A 22,524-nucleotide genomic window follows, 5' to 3' on the forward strand; every position below is an offset into this window, starting at 1 on the left:
CAGCAGCTGCTGCGCCACATTGAACCACAGTTGGCACCCAGCTTGCAGACACCCCACATCATTCCACCAGAGACCAAGCTGCTAGCTGTCCTGCACATGTTGGCAAGTGGCTCTTTTCAAACCACTGGTGCCTTGGTTGTCGGGATCTCACAGCCCTCATTCTCTGCCTTCCTACCCAAGGTACTGGATGCCATCATCTCCCTCACACCCCGCCACATCAGCTTCTCCAACACACAGCAGAAGAAGCAGGATACCAAACAGGGCTTCTATCAAATCAATGGCTTCCCACATGTGCTTGGTGTCATTGACTGCACACATGTACGGATTGTGCCACCTGCTGCAACGGAACATCTATACCGCAACAGGAAGCACATACGCTCCATCAATGTGCAGGCCATTGTGGATCACCGGGGATTGAGCACCAACATCCTGGCAAATTATCCTGGGAGTGTACATGATTCATTCATCTTCCGCCACAGCACCATCAATCAACAATTCCAGGATGGACGATATAGAAATGGCCTATTTGTTGGTAAGTACAGAAACCTAGTTATATACACACTGCACAGCAACACTGTGGGACACACAACACATACATCACTACATTGACACATGGCCAGGAAGACACTGAGGTTTTGACACTGCTAGTCATGTTTGATATCCTGACCCAGTGGGATACACACCTATGGACAAATGACAGATGCAAATAGCAACAGATGCCACTCCAGAGCCACAAGGGACCAATTTAAAACCACGCAGTGACAATGACATGGCCTTAACTGGCAGTACAACTTGGAAGATGAAGCTTCCAATTTCACATCAATAACACTCAATCACACACCCTTCCAAACAATAAGTATTGTTTAAGGGGTGTGTAATGTGTTTTAGTGCAGGTCAAATACCATGAGACACCTAGCATGATGATGCTGACTCTAATGAAGGTGACATGGAATCATTGAGGCAGTACCAACATCTCACATCACTCCTGGAGTGAAATTGCCAGCTAGCAATAAGGAACTGGATTGTGCTATGAACACATATTGATGTGACAATAATTCAAAGTGCACACTGCTACACATACGGATTGAGACAATTACACATATACTTAACAGATGTACAGGCACATGGACCTTCTGACACTTAAACCTTCACCCCCACAACCAAATCAGCCAGCTTACCTGGAGCAGGTTCAGTAGTGTAGGTACACGTTTGCACATGAGCCTATTCGGTGCGGGCACAAAAATAGGTGTGCCTAGAACTTGTCACACATGGGATATTTGTGCATTGTCAGTTGTGAACACTTCAGTGATGCCAACCTATGGAGATGTGTTGTACATTGTCACCTAGGCAAATCAAATGGCCTCACTGTTGTTTTTCCCATGCTATTACATATGTAGATTTGGATGGGATGTTCAGGCCACATATTGCCTCTGTGTTGCCACCACAGTAGAATCGTTTGTGTGTGTGGAAGAATCATGTCACCTCCATTGAAGGCACATGGACACTTCTTTCACATGACATAATGCACGGGAGATACACAATGAACTGTAAGTTTACAAATATACTGCTGATATCTGGTCAATCAGCCAAACACCAGTTTTGATAATTAAACAACCCAATGCAGAAAGAACATCTTAGTAGCCTAGGATCCCACACAATAACACAAACACAGATGAGTCACAGACGCCACAAGATAACAACTGCCATGCAAAGTGATAATCGAGGTGCAAGCAACATCCAAATGTTCACACTCATTTTCTCTTTCAGCTGATCAGGGTTACAGGATCTAGCCATGGATCATGACCCCATTTGCCAACCAAGCACAGCATCAGAGTGTGCCTATAATGAGGCACATCGGAGGACACGCACCATAGTAGAGAGGACTTTTGGCATCCTGAAGTCCAGATTCCGGTGCCTCAACATCACTGGAGGCAGCCTCCTATATTCACCTGAAATGGTCTGCAAGATCATTTTAACCTGTGCCATCCTGCACAACATTTATGTAAGGAGGAACATTCCCCTCTATGATCCAGACCCACAAATGCCTGAAGAGGAGGAAGAGGAGGATGCTGTTAATAAATGAGGGTGACCATCCAAACAGTGCAACAGGATTGCGTCGGAGACAACACATTGTACAAAACTTCTTCTAGCTATAGTCACCATCATCACTTTGTTATCATATGTCATAAACACCTACCTTCATCACTCAATCATGCTCTGGGTACATTTTATGCATCACATGGTCCCTAGGAATCATAGTTTAGCCTCATGGAGCATTGCAAAAATACAGATAAGGATACTGAAAAAGCCACATCACATTTGATGGGTATTAATGTACACCCAACATCACACACAGTGTAAATTACATATATCCTGTCTATTTCACATGTGAAGGGCAATATCAGAGGACCACAGCTATGACACACATCCATGTTGCCAACATGGTCCATTGCAGCACACGACACACAACTAAGACACCATCAATCATAAGGTAAAAAAGTGTTTCATACATGAGGCAGTGGATGTGCTATTGCATTGGTAACAGGAATGTATGACCAGACCCATGACAGCAGTAAGTGTGACATCAGCTATCTTTGCAAGGAACATGTGTGACTAGGAGTCCATCTAAGCAGAAAATGGATAGCACAAGTGCCCCAGGTATGACAAGCATTGCTCACAAGACATACCCTGCGCAGTCCATCCCAGGTAATAAGTCCTGCCACTGCCATGTTTTCAGTCTCTGCCCACCCTTCTCTAGGGGGCCCTGTAGATGGACTATCTGTACCCTGAGAACCTTCATCTACACACACCCAGACTCCCATTCTGACTCCTGTGTGCTTCCCTCTCCAGTATGGCATGCCATAGTCATAGTTCATCAATCTGCATGGACTTCAGGTTTGATAATGCACTGCCTGGCAGTCGGTAGGACCTGTAATCAGCTGCCCATTGCTTCCCATGTGAAATGTCCAGTTGGCCCTTTGAACTTGATTCTCAACTCCAGGACTAGTGAGAGACTGAAGGTGCACACACCTTTGAGCACTTCCATGCAGACCAACCATTTGAACCTGCCCTGCCATTGCTGCTGCCTGGACCTGTTTAGAAGCTGCCATTTTCTGAATCTCCTTGTTGTGCATAGGTGTACAAATCACTTGTGTAACAGAGCCCTTGGGGGATTGTGTAACATTACAGACCACAGCACAAAAACAGTTTTTAGTTCCCACAGTGTTGTCCCAGCTTTTACCAGTCAGAGTCTGCTCACTGTATATTTTCCATGTTCATGTTAGTTCCTGACAGAGCCTGCATCCTGTTAGCCCTACTGGTTCTGGTCTTTGCGTTAATCATAGAGGTTCCATGTGGCTACATTTGTCTCATAGTTGCTTTCCATGCCCTCTCTTTCCTCCTGCAGTATTGTCTGGTAGGTCTACGTGGAATCCTCAAATATATAGTATAGTTTAATCAGTTTCCTTATCGTATTCTGTTCTGGGACATGTATTCAAATTGCCTATTCCAGACCCCATCCTTGTCTGGTTTTGCATGTATTCATTAGTGCCAAACAGTGACAGTGTGCCATGGTTGTATATATGGATTCCGTACGGTGCCTCCAGCACAACAAACAAGGGTTGCCAATGTGTATGTAAGGACAAAATATGATTGTGCCCTGATGGTCCACACACAGATTCACTTCTGCCGCCACCTTTTGATGGTGCTTGCGTGGTGACTAGCTGTGGGATTAATCAGCACAGAGGCACTGATGTTCCCTGTTGCAGTGGGAATTTTAGAGGCCACCCTGTGTACAAATGTTGTGATGAAAGCTGCCTGTTTCCTATTACTGATCGATAAAGTTTTTAAGCACACCAAGGTTGCCCTGTCGTCAGCTTTATTAAAGTTCTGCAATGCCATAGCTGGACTATCCCCATGTGTGTCGTTAGTTGTTCTTTGGCTTTAGTTCAAATCTGCTTTGAAGGATACTCTGTTAATTCAGGGAATGGCTCCACAGACTCATGACTAGACCTGCATGTAACTGTGACAACATGGAGGCCAACACTGAAACAGGGTACACATGGCCACACACTTGAACAGGACACCTTTGTGCACTCAACCACTGGAAATATGTGAACACATGCAGCATGGTCTGCTGGTCCTCCACAGCCACAGGAGAAACATAGGTCATTTACATGACTCAAACTGTGGTGTACCATAACTTTTTTGGATTGGAGTTGGGACTCTGTGTCACAAACAGTGTACCTACCTAGCATGTTCAAATGCCTGACTCATTTGTAGTATACACACAAGTGACCATGAAGTGGTATCCAACATTCCATTACATGTGATGGTTTACATTTGTAACGTTGCCATTATCAACCATCCTCTATCTATCCTTTGCATAGTTTGTCATGGGAGATGTTTTGTCCCCAAAGTCAGAGAAGTTCACACAGCATGAGACGCAGCAAATATGATAAACACATATCAAGACTGATGTAACTCAATGAATGGCATCTGATGGTTATCCACAATTACAACACATGCATACAAGCACATTATGCAAAACACGTCTTGTGATGTTCACACAGAGGCCCAACAACAATTGAAATAGCTAATTCACAGTCATAAACACACAGGCCATGAGTGAATTTTTTAAGTTGCGTAGCCTTGCTATCCTCTATTGATGCACCACTTGCTCAAACTAGGGAATACCAATTTTAATTCCAAATGTTTGGGTTGTTGTTGCGTCAGTTAAGAGTGCTAATTCGGCACAACACCATGAGAATTATGGTCCGCAGTAGCGTGCCCAAATACTAGAACACACACAGCAGGCCCTAACAGCCTATCTTTGTATAGTTATAGCCTGCATGTATGTTAAAAATGAGAAAAATGACACAAACAGATATTTTGTCGCAAAAGCATAAAAAAAGATGCATATGCGTCAAAATATGCCACATATGCATTAAAAATGATGCTCACAGCCATTATACATTGATTTGTCCGTAGAGTTAATTCCAACACTGCACCCGATGAAATTGGTTATCCATGAAAAATATATTGATCCTTGAATACAGGGGGAATTTTTAAGCATACGCGTCAAAAACTATGGACGCAAAGCCCGTAAGCCTCATAAAATTACACGCATCATAATAAAAACGCACCGCATTTAAAACAGGAAGTGATGTAATAGGATATCCTGTTTACAGAAATGGTACAGTGGGTGTACTTTCACTTTCACTTTGCAGTCTGTGATTCTTCTAGACTGTGTGGCTGTGTAGAGAGTTGTGTCTGTCAAAATTGTGCTTTTGTCTCCTATGTGCCATTTCAGTTGTCATCTGTTGTTTTTGTAATTGTCTCTGTGAATCTGTGTAAGTGTGTTTTTGTCATTTTTTGTGTCTAATATTGTCTTTGTTCTGTTTGGAGTGTGTAGTGGGTATTGTTAGTTGGGGTATTGTTGGACTGTTTGTGGGTTCTTTAAGTTTCATTTTCATACCTCCTTTCCCTGTATTTCCTGGTTTTCCCTTTCCTATGCCTATTATTTTTGTGATGTTGGGAAGGCCATGTTTAGGGAGAATGGGTTAGGAGCTGGGGGCTTTCATTTGGCTGGTGTGCCACATCCTCCCCCTGATGTTAGAGGCTGGTGGCAGGGTGATACACTGGTATCACACTGAGGCGAGGAGGCTCAGGTGGTCCAAGGTACTGTTCCACCTAAAGAGACTGTTCAACAGCTAGCGCAATGACCACCAACTTAAACATCGCTGGGCTGACCTTGTGGCCAGAGAGCAAGACCTGGTGGACCACATGGGTGTGGTGATTGGTGGCCCTGTTGGTGAGTACAAATCAGACTGTGTACAGTAACATGCTCTGTACTGACAGTAGCAGATTTTGTGACATGCTGCATGCAATGTTTATGTACATGTGGAATGCAATTTGAACATACAGTGGCCCTGATTTACACAATATTTGCTATGCATTACCATCATTTGTTGACGCAAAAGCTGCACAAACTTACAAAGGACAACTTGATCTTGTAAATTAGTGCCGCTTTGACGTCAATAGATGATGGTAAAGCAGGACTAACAAAAGTAATATTCATGGCCTGTGAATGTACCAGGAATGAGATGTATTTCACATGCTAATGTAAGGAAAGAATGTAGTCCCCAATTATTTTGAATACATGCCTGAACTGTATTCATGGCCATGCATAAAAAGATCTTCCTAACCTCTGGTAATATCTTAGGATGATATTTTGACTTGATTTGTGCAGCATTTAAAATAATTATGGATGTCAAAGTAATGCACACTTGATAATATCTAAATGTTTTGTGCTACTTTCCATAGCTACAGTATAGCGTAAAAAAATGAAGCAAATGCTACTTATAAAAAAAAAAGAATCGAGATCTGGCCCTAAGTTCATTGTTCCTGTGTTTTATTTTGCCTTGGGCACAATTTCTGGTACAGAGCTGATGCATTGCCATCTGAGTCACTTTATAGCCAAGCAATTTTCTAAAGTTAATGTGTCAGCGTGGGATCCCTGAACTTTGTGAATGCATGGTCACAAATTATTTATTTGCATGATGTTGTGTAAGGGACCCCTGACTGCTTTCATCATACATTTAAAGTGACAAAATAGTTTGCTAGTTTACGTTTGGTACACCCCTGCTGATCTAGTGCAGCATATGTACAATTGTTAACTTCTCAGTATGAAGGCTATCACAGACATGGGTGTAGGCTAAGATCAGCAGGCCAGCACTCCTGTGAGTGCTGCCATTCCCAAGGTGCACCAAATTGAGACCTACCTCATCAAGATTGCCAAAGTAGGACATTTGCTAAACCATGTTTCAATTAGGCGACAGTGTCAGTTCATTGTACAACCACTGATCACCCAACTTGGCAAATGTAAGATAATGAATGTAGCTAACTGTGATCTACAATACCTGATATAGGTACACAGGGCCCTAAGTAACACATTTCAGGAGCTATGACTACACCTGTGCCCATGCATTCTGTCACGGATGATCAAATTAGACACTGTCAGCATATATTTCTCAGTTGTTTTGATTTAGATAAATGGCCAATACATGTTTATCGTAACATTATCATCAAGTAACACACAGGATCCCTGCCATCATGGTGTCATAGGGGTGATATACGGCTCTGGGTATACTGCCAATGTGGCATATGTAACCTACATACAACACAGGCACACATATAATGGACCATAGAAAGCACAATAATTCCTGTACTAAACTCAACTCACATGAGCATCACACAGTAACTCATTGTCCTTCGATGCACAAGCCACAATATGAGAGTGACTGGTATTGCAGTGCACCAGGAATGTGGCTTTGCATGTCTCTCCTAACAACAAATGAAGAAATGGAGTACCCTCTAGAAATAATTCAGCACAAATTTGAGTAATCATGTTTGGCACCACATGATTGTTAGGGCCAGTGCATGTGTGCACATGTGTTTCTATCACTCGCTGGAGTGACAGGGTCAATACATGTTTGCAGTGGTATGTCTGTTGGGGTGTGTACATGCCTGAGGTGCTGCTCTATCATATATAATGTCACACACAGTGATTTGTTGTTCCAAGTTTGTAGTGAACAGACATTGAGCCCATTTCACCCTTCCATGTTTTACAAGTGGACCAGACCCCTACACAATTGGAGAAGTGGCTCGATTTGCAGACCTAGACATATCAAGTAAGTGTTCATATGTTAGCTCTGTGTTGTGTTTGCAGCTATTGTGTGATTGACTCCTGTATGTTGGACACATTGCAAGGTATGATGTGCTGGCACATGATCTGATATGTGACTTGCCTGGAGTTTGACATTTTATTCCATGTTTAAGTGGCGGAGAGTCATATTTTGGGATTCTAGTGCTGCGCTATAGGCATGGGCAGGTGAACAGGGTGATATTTGTTGCTACATTTATGCTAATGATAAATTTGGAAGTGGCCATTTTAATGAATGAGTCAGCAAGTCATGCACTGATTCACACAGACTAGTGATGCCGAAGTATTACCCACAGACTTGAGCCTCCCTGTTAGCTAATGAACATGTAGGACTGTATGTTTGACTTCCTAGCACCATCTAGCTCCACATGTTGTGCTACGTTTATGTGGCACTTGAGTAGAATGTCATAGTTGTGCATGCAGCTCAAGCCCAGATGGGTGCTTGCAACTTTGTGCTTGTTTTTGGAAAGGTATTAGTGAGATCAAATGATGTTGACAATTGTTGCAATTAGGAACATAAATGTGGATGTGATTGTCCAATGTTTGAGTCAATCCTAGTTGGCAGCCCTCCTTACCTGTGGTGGACTGACTAAACCCATGGTCAGCTGTCCAAAGCTTCCTGGCTGTCCTTGATGTTTGAAAGTATGTATTGCATGTCCATCACCCCCTGAGGCACAGGGTTAGGGTTATAAAATATGTGTATCTAGGTGTGAGGATTCCAGTGTAGAAGACAGACGTGTAATTCCAACATTCATTTGTTCTAACCTAGGATACCCCCTCATGATTAGCAACTGCATACCGTCCAGGCAATTCCATTTCAAATCACAGATCTTTTGGGACTTGATTGTCATCCAGAAGATAGTCATTAGTTGGCCTGTCACATGTGGAGTACTTGCAGCATTTGTTATGTGACTAATGGCAGTACAATGATGCACAGATCATTTAAATAGGTACACAGCTTTTTGAGCATTGCTGTGCTGTTAGTAGATGTGTAGGCTGCGCTGGCCTCTCGTTCCTCAGGGACATTCTATGATCTGTACTGTGATTTGGACTGTTTCAGCTATTTTTGAGGAAGTGTTATAATATCATCTGTAGATGTATCACACACGGATGCCACTAATGTTTGGCTTTCTCTATTTTTACAGCTGTCAACATCAATGCCCGTGAGATCAGGGAATTCCAGAGGCGGGCAATGCGTTACCGCCACATACTAGATGTGGAGTCTGGGTTCCGCAATATGGCACACCGTTATCGCCATGAGAGAGCCACAGGGGTCTGGAGGGCATTCACCCAGGGGGCCATCCTTGCCCACAACAGCCACAACCACCAGCACAACCGCTCAGACCACTGTTGCCCAAAGGATGATAGCCACTGTTGCAGGTCTGTCAACCTCATCAGCTCCAGGCCCACATACAGCAGCTCCTGCACCTCCCCCTCCATGCACGGCACCGGCGCCAGCAGTGCCATCCACTAGTGGTACACAGACAACCCCAGCTGCAGTGATAGACAATGCCGAATTTCAGTCTGTGAGATGTGACATGCAATGGATGTTGCGCAGGATGGACTGGCTGCAGCAGGAGGTGTCCCGCAATAGCAGGAGACTGTGGGGTATAAAGAAGTTTCTGCGGAGGGCAAATTTGTGACTTTTGGACCCTCAGCCATGATTCCCTCCCCTCCCTCCTCTTTCCTGGTTCTTATCTTTAGTGGGTTTAGGGGGCTTAGTGTTAGGTTAGAGTAGGCTGTTAGTTTAGTTAGTATAAGTGGGTTGGGGGGTGGAGGGGTTATATTATCACATTTTTTTTGTGGGTTGATGATGTTGGGGTTTATGTGTATAAATATATAGAATTATAAAAAAATAAATACCAAAAATATATATTTGTTTAGGATCAGATAGTATGTGTTTAGGTTAGTATATGTTGTCCTACATGTGTCCCGTCATATAAGGGGTGTGGAGGGTTGATGTTTAGAGTGCTTAGTGAAATGTGATAGGTAAGTTTAGATTAGGGTATTTAGGGCCAGTTGTGGGTAATGTGTTGTTAGGATAGTTTAGGCTAGTTAAGGTGTTTCCCCTAGTTTTATTATCCTTTTTTACTGTTAAATAAATATTTAGGTACTCCTTTACAGTATGTGTCATATGGTTGGGGATCAGGGACTTGGCATGGATGAACAGTGTCAATTTAGTATTTGTGTTCCATCCTGCATCGGAATCCCATTATTTACATGGTTATTCACAATTCCTAATGTGCAGTCATATTGGCAGCTACACCAAAGCTACTTCTCAATCCATCTGCCATCCATTGCACCCACCACTCAAGGTTACTATGGTTCCCAATGTGTTGTGAAGTTTAAATGTGTTTTTAAATCTGTCCTCGTTTGAGACCTGAGTTGGAATCTTGGGCACTGTGGTACGACGTCTGCCTGCAGCCTGATGTTCATGCGAACCCTGATAAGCTGAAGGATGTAATCTTATGTAGTATTGTATACATACCTCACACCTATCATTTCTTACATTGTACTCCCAGGTTACATAATTGTCCATACACTCGTACACATCCAATCCTGATGTATGGTGTGTGTGTGTGATGAAAGTTTATAGTCAGATGTCACATACATAAAGATTGTCTTGAAGGGAATGTTGGACACATTGATTTTCAGCTTATACATACCTTGAAGTGGACTTTTTCAGTCCAACACAGCATTATACTGTTAGTTTTCAATTTACTTCAGAAATAAGCCTCAGAAAGCACAGATGACAATACTATCCAGACCCCAGTGCATAGTTATCAGCCCACATTCTTTCAACGCAGTTGTATTGACATTCTATGGCCATTGACATGTGACATACATCACTAATCTCCTACACAGTTGATGTGTCATATTACACAGAGACAAAGTGGTTGTATAAGTGCTATTTATTTTACATTGCTGTAGTGCAATAATTACATCGTCCAGGATTGTGAGTCCATTAGTGTGATGACTTCTATAGTGATGCTACACAAGTGCAATGAGACATGTCATTGGACATGCTGGGGTGAAGTGTCATACAGTGCAGAGGAACATGAATTGCCAATGAGGTAGAGAGACAATCACAGATCACAGTGTCAAGGTAAACAGTGTGCTGGAGAACAGTGCATGTGACCAACTGTTGCAACACTGGCATGTTAACAAGCACAGGACCTAGGATATCAGTGCCCATGTGGCATGGACTTGTGCTACCGGGTACTCCTACGGGTGAAGATGTTCTGTTCCACGTCTTCATCTTCTGATGTGTGTGTCATCTCCTCTGCCCTTGGTGGTGGTGGGTTTGAAGGGGCAACACACACTTCAGTGTTTGAAGACGTGGAGTCAGAAATCCCTGTATCTGCCAACTGTGGGGCTATTAAGGGCATTACTGCAGCAAGGAGGAGCTGCTGGTTCTTGAGTGTAGCAGCTACATCACTGTGGTAGGCAGCCAGGTCGGCCTTGAGGGGGTCATGATTGCATTTGTGCACGCAGTATAAGGTTTGGGGTGCCAGGTGTTGTGGCAACTCCCATACTGTAGTGGTGAATTCCCTTACACTTTGTTGTAGTCCTTGCAGGATGGATGTTAGCGCTTGCACGGCTGCTGCCTGTTCTGCAGATGACATCATGCACGAACGCATCCCCTCAAGGCTGGCTGCTATATTTTGCATCCCCACCCGCACCTCCTTGGCCAGCTCCTGCTGTACTCCAACTACAGTACTCTCAAAGCTGGTACCAGTGTCCTCAGAGTCCTCAGCTGGGTTGGAGGTGGCAGGTCGTACTATTGGGGTGGTGGGTGGGTCCTCTGTGATGGCTGCTGCTTCTGTGCTCCTTCTTGCTAATGAAAGTGGGGTCTGGAGGGTTCCAAGGACATCTTGGAGGGTCTGCTGGCTAATGTTTGTCAGCTCGTCATCCATGTCATCAGGGAAGTCCAGGAGAGGCATATCCCCAGGAGAGCCTTCCTCCTCTGCAATGAGATAGTGTACAATTAGTGCGTCTGTCCTGTGGCATTTGTAATGTGACATTCCTGACTTCCTATTAGTTGAACATTGTGATCTTGGTTTCTGTTCATTGTTCCTGTCATTAAGATTAGCAGTCTCACAGGCCTATGTCCACCTGCATGTCACATGTATTGTGGGCAGTTTGGTGAATTGTCTGCTTCACATCCTCTAGGTGTATTTTCTGTCCAAATTGTATGTTGACACCTTCTTGTACTACTCAACCCTCCGTCTACTTCCATTATCATGGTGTGGTCTTGCACTGGCTGTGGGTGTTCTGATGGCACTTGCACCACACTTAACAATCTGGAACTGACCCAGTCACTGATATTTCACATCCACCTATGTGTTGCTGAGACCTAGCATATTCTATGTATAGCATTGGCATGGCACGATACAGGTGTCAGCATTGGTAGTGTGTACTGCTGATGTTGGGGAATGTGTGCTACATTGGATTGCACTGATGGTCCTAGCAGTGTTCCATTTCCTCTTATGACTGTGGGGGTGTGTTTCACTAGCTAGACACACATGTCCTCCCCCTCAATTCTGTTATCTTAGCACTATGACACTTGAGATGTTGCATGGTGGCATTGAAGCTATTGTAACACAGACACAGGGTAGACCCTGAAATGTGCAGCATGGGTATGACATTACTGCTGTGTACCTCATAATGTTAATTACAATACCTGATGTTTATAGTGCCTACAGACATGAGAATTTGACAGGATTTGCACATTGTTAGTAATTACAGGGGATTGATAACGTCGTCATCCTAAACCCTCTATTTTGGGTGTGTTTGATCCATGGGCACATAACTGCCATTGGCTACTTGACCTGCACATACAGCACAGGTGTTAGTGGTCACTGTTGTCAATGGTAAATACCACTTGCGGTTATGGCCTGAGACTGGAAATTGAGCCCTAGTTAATGTAGCGACAATAGCAGCAGTCATGTGACAGCAGGCCAGTTTTACATTGTACTCTACCCTCCTGGACTGCCTTTGCCTTTCCAACAGCCTTGGCATGGTGGAGTACCCCCATGCAAAGGTTGTTGGTGTAGTATTGTGCTGTGCCCCATGATTCCCCTGCACAGCCCATGCACCCGTGCTGTGCCACTTTGCCCTTTCCACTCCCTGATTATCATGGCTGACATGCATAATGTAGTAGGAATGTCCCCCCCCGCTTGCAGTTAACAATTAGGCATTTTTGTCCCCATGACACTTACCCTGCATCTGAGTTGTATCCTGGTAGTCTGCGCTGTCCTGTCCTCGAATCCCTGTGACGGTCTCCTGTGGGATGATGGCTGCCACCATCTCCTCCATGTGGTCCAGGGCCTCCTGCTGTGCTGGACTCCCACCTCCAGTCTGCAGTGCTGCCTTCCTGTTCCTTGACAACTTTTCCTTGGTCCTGCGCTTGCAGTCATGCCAGCGTTTCTTGCACTCAGTGACTGTTATCCGTACTTCTGCCACACTGTTGATCTTATCGACAATTTGTTGCCAAATTGCCTCTCTCCTCCCAATTGGCAATTTTGAGGTGACAAAAAGTTGATGCTGGTGTTCCGTCACCTCTTTCACCAGTATATCCTGCTCCTCTGCACTGAACCACCACTTCCTTTTCTTCTTCTCCCTCTCCTGGGTATTGTCTGGGTCCTCCTGGCTGGTTCCTGGTCGTTGTAGTCTCCCTGGGGTCTCTCATGGCTTCTGGGATCCATTTTGGGGCTCCTATGCACATTTGCTGTGTTTGCGCCGCTTTTTAACACTATTGAGGCAAAAAAAGTCATTTTCGCCACGTTAACATAATTTTTCTTTACGGCGTGGAGCAATGGTTTGGGTAAAAAAAAAGACTCTAACCCGTGGTTTGCGCCACAGAGCGTCAAAGTATAAATTTGAAGCCTGGTTAGCACTAAGAAATGGTGCGTCAGTGCAGTTGTGCATCAAAAAGTATAAATATGGCCCTTTGTGTCGTCTATGACTCAAATGTATTTAGGTATTGTATGAGATCCTGGGATTCTGTGAGGTTTTTTCTGCAGTGGGTTGTTTGACTTGACAAATTGTGTTTGGCTTATTGACCTTGGAATCTATGATTTTTTTCCAAACTGTTGGTCAGTATGTATGTACCATGCATTGTGTAGTGTCCAACATGTTTTAGTGTGCTTTCACTGGAGGGGACATGATACTTCCACACACACAATAGATTTAGATGTGGTGGTAACATTGTTGCACTACATGGCCTGGACATCCCATCCATTTAGTCAAATGTCATTGCAGTTGAAATGCAACAGTGAGGCCCTTTGATTTGACTAGGTGACAATGCACAACACATCTCCATAAGTTGGCAGCACTGAGGTGTTCAGTATTGACAATGCACAATTGTCCCATGTGTGACTTGGTTCTAGGCAAACCTTAGTTGTTCCCTCTGCCAGTAGCTCATGTGCAACCGTGCACCTACACTACTGCCTGGCTAACTGCCTCGTGGAGGTGATGTATCTGTGCAGGAAGGGCCATCTCCCTGTACATATGCTAATTTGATGGACAATTGGCTCTTTCCGTGTGTGCAGCAGTGTGCAGTTTGCATTCGTGCCACATCAATATGTGTTCATAGCACAGTCCACTTCCTTATTGCAACCTGGAAAGGGCACCCCAGGAGGGATGTATGATGTTGGGACTGACTCAGTATTTACGTGTCACCCACATGTGACTCATGGTGTTAGACCTGCTGCAACACACATTGCACACCCTTTCCACGCCACATATTGTTTGGGAGGGTGTCGGATTGACTATGTGGCCTAATGTAATTGTAAACAGTTCGTCTTCCAGGTTGTACTTCCAAGGCAGTCCACATTATTGTCACTGTGGGCTTTGACATTGGTCCCTTGTTGCTCTAGAGTGGCAGCTAATGTTTGTGGCAGCCGTCCTTTCTCCAGAGGTGTGCATCCCATTGTGTCAGGGTGTACAACATAACTACTAGTGTCACACCTCAGTGTCATCGTGCCCTCATGTCAATGTAGTGGTGTGTTTTGTGTGACTTGGTGCAGCAGCTGCTGTATGGCTTGCCAGTTCAGTCAATGCCTCCGGATGATGTCCTATTCCCTGAGGCCATGGAGGGTTGTCCTGTTCCTAAGAACCTCTCCTGCCTTCTGCGTTGCCTTTGTGGGCTGCGTTGGGGTGGGGGTGGCGGCTACCATTGGCCTTATACTCAGCATTGTCTTGCAAGCTGCATCAGTAGCACCTCCATGTTGTCCTGTTGGTCTGTGATGTTGCTTGTGTGTGTTTTCCTTAAGTAGTGGTGTGTTTGCCTCATTTTAATGCCTGCACTGACCCAGGCATTACATTTTGACGCAAATCGAGTTTAGTGTCATTTTTCGGGTCCGGCTCCCATCCGTGCGTCATTTTCGCCCTGTTGGATGAATATGGCGCTAGGGTGTTTGAGTCATTTTTTGGACGGGTGCGCCTACCTTGTATCTCTTTGACGCAAGGCGGTTTCATGCATCCTTACTACGACGTTAACTCCATATTTTATGGAGTTACGTTTGCACAGGATTTGTGTAAAAAGAAATGATGAAATCTGGCACAAACACAGTATAAATATGGGCCTTCATTTGCAGTTTTATATAGCGTACACTTGATCCGGATATATTGAAGTGCTTTGTATGAGCATCAGTTACATTTCATAGGGACACATTCATTTTGGTTCTAGGCATGGGGAGATAAAGTGATTTGCCCAAAATCAAAGGATGTTGCAGGTTTCCCAGCTGCAAAGTCTGCAGCTCTGCCCGTAATGCCACATCCTCTCCCCTAAGTGTAACAGATATTCAAATTACCAACTGGATAAAAAAACATAAAGGGGGTCATTACAACCCGGGCGGTCGGTGTTAAAGTGGCGGTAAGACCGCAAACAGGCCGGCGGCAATAAAAAGGGAATTATCACCGTGGCTGAACCCGCCAACAAAGACAGCCACTTTAACACTCTGATCGCCACGGCGGTACAGACAAGCAGCGCGGCGGTCACCACCAACAGACAGGCAGGAGACAAAGGGGGTCATTCTAACCCTGGCGGTAAAAACCGCCAGGGCGAACGACCGCGGTAGCACCGCCAACAGGCTGGCGGTGCACCGCTGGGTATTCTGACCGCGGCGGTTCAGCCGTGGCCAGAAACGGAAAGTCGGCGGTGTCCCGCCGACTTTCTGCTGCCCTTGAGAATCCTCCATGGTGGCGGAACGCGCTCCGCCGCCATGGGGATTCTGAAACCCCCTACCGCCATCCTGTTCCTGGCGGTTCTCCCGCCGGGAACAGGATGGCGGTAGGGGGTGCCGCGGGGCCCCTGGGGGCCCCTGCAGTGCCCATGCCAATGGCATGGGCACTGCAGGGGCCCCCGTAAGAGGGCCCCAAAAAGAAATTCAGTGTCTGCCTAGCAGACACTGAAATTCGCGACGGGTGCAACTGCACCCGTCGCACCTTCCCACTCCGCCGGCTCAATTCTGAGCCGGCGTCCTCGTGGGAAGGGTGTTTCCCGCTGGGCTGGCGGGCGGACTTTCGGCGGTCGCCCGCCAGCCCAGTGGGAAACCCAGAATGACCGCCGCGGTCTTTTGACCGCGGTACGGTCTTCTGGCGGTTCCCGCTTGGCGGGCGGCTACCGCCGCCCGCCAAGCTCAGAATCACCCCAAAAGTACCGCCCACAGTATCACAACCTACCAATCCGCCACCTTTTCCGGGGCGGATTCTCCGTGGATAAAAACACGGCGGAAACAGCCTTTTCAATGGGAAAACGCTCACCTCTAGACACTCCACGAGGAACGAGGGCACCATGGAGCCGGAACTCCAAATACTCCCTGCGATAGTCTTCCTGCCCCTGTACGATCATCATCAACGCCAGCGCCGAAGACAACGGTGAGTACTGCACCTACGACATAGGGGAGGGGAAGGCAAAAGTCAGGGATACACACACGCAACACCCCCACCCCTACCCTGACCCTCACCCACTACAACACACACACCAATGCATATCCAAACATAACAGTAACAACCCCAAAACCCCCCGGAAGAATGCAAAGGCAAAAGGAAATGAGTGCAACCATTGTAATGTACCAAAATACAGTAACCAAATATATACAGCTATATATACACATCCAACAAAAGATACATCACGATTAGTAGTGCAGGTATGCACCATTCAATGTCCGTGGACCACTGGGCCCAAAATGCATGGGTGAGGCCCACACACGATACCTGAGCAAAATGGAGAGAACACTGCTGGGGCATCAGATAGAAATACAACAGGCACCTCAGGGAGAAGGGAAGGGGGGGCACCTCAGCCGGATGACAGCACCACGCCAGATCCACGAGGGGGCTCCATGCCCATTGATGTATCCTGGGGAGTGCAAAGCCACAGTCTCTCAAGTCTCTACAGTGGGTGAGTTGCCCACTGCTGTATCCTGGGGAGTGCAAAGCCACAGTCTCTCAAGTCTCTACAGTGGGTGGGTTGCCCACTGATATATCCTGGGGAGTGCAAAGCCACAGTCTCACAAGTCTCTACAGTGGTTGAGTTGCCCACTGTACCATCCTGGGGAGTGCAAAGCCACAGTCTCTCAAGTCTATACAGTGGGTGGGTTGCCCACTGTACCATTCTGGGGAGTGCAAAGCCACAGTCTCTCAAGTCTATACAGTGGGTGGGTTGCCCACTGTACCATCCTGGGGAGTGCAAAGCCACAGTCTCTCAAGTCTCTACAGTGGGTGGGTTGCCCACTGGACCATCCTGGGGAGTGCAAAGCCACAGTCTCTCAAGTCTCTACAGTGGGTGGGTTGCCCACTGTTCAATCCTGGGGAGTGCAAAGCCACAGTCTCTCAAGTGGATGACAGTCTCCACTGGTTCTGGAGGGGGATTGGTGCCCAGAGTGCTTCATCCTGTGCAGGACAGACGGAGTGGATGCATGTCTCCACTTGTTCTGGAGGGGGACTGGTGCCCAGAGTGCTTCATCCTGCCAAGGACTGAGGTAGTGGAAGCATGTCTCCACTGGTTCTGGAGGGGGACTGGTGCCCAGAGTGCTTCATCTTGCCAAGGACTGAGGTAGTGGATGCATGTCTCCACTGGTTCTGGAGGGGGACTGGTGCCCAGAGTGCTTCATCCTGTGCAGGACAGACGGAGTGGATGCATGTCTCCACTGGTTCTGAAGGGGGACTGGTGCCCAGAGTGCTTCATCCTGCGCAGGACAGACAGAGTGGATGCATGTCTCCACTGGTTCTACTGGTGCCCAGAGTGCTTCATCCTGCCAAGGACTGAGGTAGTGGATGCATGTCTCCACTGGTTCCGGAGGGGGACTGGTGCCCAGAGTGCTTCATCCTGTGCAGGACGGACGGAGTGGATGCATGTCTCCACTGGTTCTGAAGGGGGACTGGTGCCCAGAGTGCTTCATCCTGCGCAGGACAGACAGAGTGGATGCATGTCTCCACTGGTTCTGGAGGGGGACTGGTGCCCAGAGTGCTTCATCCTGCGCAGGACAGACGGAGTGGATGCATGTCTCCACTGGTTCTGGGGGGGGGGGACTGGTGCCCAGAGTGCTTCATCCTGTGCAGGACAGACGGAGTGGATGCATGTCTCCACTGGTTCTGGAGGGGGACTGGTGCCCAGAGTGCTTCATCCTGCCAAGGACAGAGGTAGTGGATGCATGTCTCCACTGGTTCTGGAGGGGGACTGGTGCCCAGAGTGCTTCATCCTGCCAAGGACTGAGGTAGTGGATGCATGTCTCCACTGGTTCTGGAGGGGGACTGGTGCCCAGAGTGCATCACTCTCACTGTGACGGTCCCAGTTCCGTCACTGCCCCTGCCGCACATGGGCTAGCGGTGCTTGAGTTGGCGGTGCTTGCCCTGTTCAGCGGTGCCTGCCATGGCGGTCTTTGCCCTGTTCAGCGGTGCTTGCCATGGCGGTCTTTGCCCTGTTTAGCGGTGCCTGCCCTGTTCAGCGGTGCTTGCCATTGCGGTCTTTGCCCTGTTCAGCAGTGCTTGCCATGGCAGTCTTTGCCCTGTTCAGCGGTGCTTTCCCTGTTCAGCGGTGCTTGCCATGGCGGTCTTTGCCCTGTTCAGCGGTGCTTGCTCTGTTCAGTGGTGCTTGACTTTGCTGTCTCTGACCTGTGCAGCGGTGTTTGCCATGACGGTCCCTTATTGCCCAGTTGGGCTGTGGCTGCCGGGGCCCTCCTGGGCACTGACTCTGGCGGTGGTCCCCTGACCAGTGACGATGGGACTGCCCTCCTGGGCACTGACTCTGGCGGTGGTCTCCTGACCAGTGACGATGGGACTGCCCTCCTGGGCACTGACTCTGGCGGTGGTCTCCTGACCAGTGACGATGGGACTGCCCTCCTGGGCACAGACTCTGGCGGTGGTCTCCTGACCAGTGACGATCGGGCTGGCGGTGGCAGCGGGGATGATGGCGGCCTTCTCCGCCTTGCTGCTCTTCCCAGACTTTGGTGCTTTCTTCTGTCACTTCCCCACCTTGGGAGGAGTCACAGCTGACTCAACACTCCACCCGGGACCCTTGTGAGCGGCTTTGCCGACTGGAGTCTTCCCCCTATCCTGTCGGGCACTGTCCAACTTCTGGTGCTTCACAGGGGGGGACTGGCTGTGCTTTGGCTCCGTGTCACACTGGCTGCCCTGGTGCCCGGTGCACTCCACATACCTCTAACAGGCACCACTGGTACCAGAGATTTTTTGGCTGAGGTGCTAGTACAGGACCTATGAATTGGAGGGCGGGGGTGGTAGGAAAGAGGTCAACGTTGCTCAGGAAAAGTTTCTGACGAACACTGGGATGGGTAGCTGGAGGGGGCCTGGGAGTGGAGGAAGAGGAGGTGGTTGTAGGAGGTGTAACTTTTGATGATTTGGGTGCAGGTGCATGTTCTGGAGGCTGTCGTGAGGTGGATGGATGTTGGGTGTGTGTGTGCCCGCGTTTGTGTACTTTGGGAGGGGGCGTCACAGACACACTGGGAGAGGACACAGGGGACGTGTAAATGGTAGTGGGGGTGGTGAGTGCAGGTGAGCGGGGTGTGGTGGTGGGTGTGCTGGTGCGGGTCCTAGTGGCTGTAGTGCTAGTGCATGCAGGTGAGAGTGTAGACGACACTAGGAGGGAGGAGGGCGACGAGGAGGAGGGGGACACAGTGGAGGCAGTGGATGTTGCTGTGTCTGTATGTGGGTGATGCTTGTGTGAGTGCCTGTGGGATGTGTGGTGCCTATGTTTGCCTGAGCTTCCCTTGTGTGTTGACATGTGTGCAGGCTGGTCTCAGGGTGTGCTTGGGATAGGCAGAGGTACAGGGGATTGGGTCTGGGTGGAGGAAGTTGGAGCGGGGAGGCTAGAGACAGGGACAATGGCTGCCATCAGGGCTGAGGCCAGAGATTGCAGGGTTCGATGATGGGCAGCCTGACCAGAATGAATGCCCTCCAGGAATGCATTAGTGTGTTGCAACTCCCTTTCTACACCCTGGTTGGCATTCACAATGGTAGACTGCCCAACAGTGAGTGACCTGAGGAGGTCAATGGCCTCCTCACTGAGGGCAGCAGGGGTGACAGGGGCAGGGGCTGAGGTGTCTGGGGCGAAGGTGATGCCCACCCTCCTGGGTGAGCGGGCACGGGGCTAAGGCTGAGGGGCTGCTGGGAGAGCGGTGCTGGTAGGGGGGGTGGCTGCTGTACCTGTAGAAGTGGGGGGCACAGATTTTGCCGCCACCACAAGGGAGCTCCCATCGGAGGACGAGTCTGTGTCGCTGGTTGCTGATCCGCTGACCGCTGTGAAGCTCCCCTCGCCCTCCGTCCCACTCGTGCATTCAGAGTCCGTGGTGTGGCCCTCCATGGCCATGTGGGATGCAGCTCCCTCGTGCTCCGGTGCCACTGTAGCTCCGCCTGATGATGCTGATGCACAAAAGAACAGGGAGAGCACAAAAAGGGGGGGGGACGACAGAAGAAAGACAGGTTGAGTGCATGGCTTACTGCTACTGTTGGCGGACAATACAGACACAGCAGCCCCCTGCACTACGCCGCGCTCTTGGGCTATACTGATGCAGTTCCTGGGTTATGGCCTACATGGCTATGGAGGACATCAGCACACATAGATGACACAGGGGCATGTATACCTGTACTTGGCACTCTACAGAGTTGGGGTGGAGTGCCACATGGCCTGCATTAGGGAGGGGCCTAGCCTACAGAACTCGCCCTGGCCTAAGGGAACCCACAGCCCTCCTCCCCCACCCACACACCTTCACTGCGCGCAAATTCCGCAGAATGATGTTGTACTCACCCCCTTGTGTCTGCTGTGATGCCCTCAAGCGCCCATCCAACTCAGGGTAGGCCACCGCTAGGATCCGGAACATCTGGGGGGCCATGGTGAGACGGGCACCCCTCCCACGTTAGGAGGCCATCCCCAGCTGAGCCTCTGCCGTCTTCTTGCTCCAGCGCGAATGTCCTCCCATCTTTTCCGGCAGTGGGTGCTCTGTCTCTGGTGGACCCCCAGGGTCTGGACGTCCTTGGCGTTGGCACGCCAAATATCCTTCTTCTCGTGGGCTCTGACCTACATGATATGTACAGGGGGAGAAGAGAAGTCATTACCAACTGCACCGTCGAAGTGAGTGGCCCACATCCCTACCCTTGCCATGTGGCACATGCATTCACAGTCCTTCATTCTCGCAGAACTGTGCCCCCTTCCTTCTTACAACCAGCCCTCTCCACCCAAGGCATAGCCCATACAACTTGCTCCCTGTGTACTCACCTGTTGGTCTGGAGGACCGTAGAGTAGCATGTACTGAGGGAGGACCCCGTCCACGAGCTTCTCCAACTCCTTTGCAGTGAAGGCAGGGGCCCTTTCCCAAGACGCACAAGCCATTGTCTCTTGCAGACCGAGGTCACAGCAGCACTTGCACTATAGGTCCCCTCCTGTCGAAGATCAGGTATCGAGTGATTGAACAGATAGAAAACGGCGGTCACGTCCGCGGCGGTGACGTCCGCGGCAGTACGTATCACCACCGCCGGCGCACTTCGTCATTGGCTCCTGGGACCCATAGGCTCCAATGTTAACCAATGCAGCATTGCGCTGCGGTCTTTGACCGCCTACCGCGACGGCGTACAACGCCAGCGCAGTTACCTCACATCCCATTGTCCCACTTTAGAGGTCAGGCAGCCGCCATTTCAGGGGCCCACATGGCTTCATTTTCAACTGCATCACACATACCTAGGCCTGGACTCAACACACTTACAGACTACTTTTTGGATTATGTTTCGTGTTCTGTGTAGACTGTGGGTACATACCTCTGAGTAGCTTGACTCTGTGGTCGCTGTTGTCCTTCCTAGGCACCGTCAGCTGGGACATGTGAGGAGATGGCGGAATCCTCCGGTGTACAGACCGCTGGTGGACCTGTTGACAATGGAGGAGCGACATTTAATCATCACCTACAGGTTTGACCGTGCGACAATCCAGGAGCTGTGTACCCAGTTGGAGCCTGACCTGATGTCAGCAATCCACCATCACACAGGAATCCCCCCTCAAGTGCAGGTGCTGTCAGTGCTCCATTTCCTTGCAAGTTGGTCATTTCAAACAGCAGTGGCCATGGCATCAGGGATGTCCCAGCCTATGTTTTCCAACGTGTTGTCCAGAGTGTTTTCTGCCCTGCTGAAACACATGAGGAGCTACATAGTTTTCCCTCAGGTGGAGGATTTGGCTACTGTTAAAGGTGACTTCTATGCTCTTGGACATATCCCCAACATCATAGGTGCAACTGATGGGACCCATGTGGCTTTGGTCTCCCCGCAGGAGTGAACAGGTGTACAGAAACCGGAAG

The sequence above is a fragment of the Pleurodeles waltl genome, chromosome 1_1, assembly GCF_031143425.1.
Source record: "Pleurodeles waltl isolate 20211129_DDA chromosome 1_1, aPleWal1.hap1.20221129, whole genome shotgun sequence".
NCBI lineage: Eukaryota > Metazoa > Chordata > Amphibia > Caudata > Salamandridae > Pleurodeles > Pleurodeles waltl.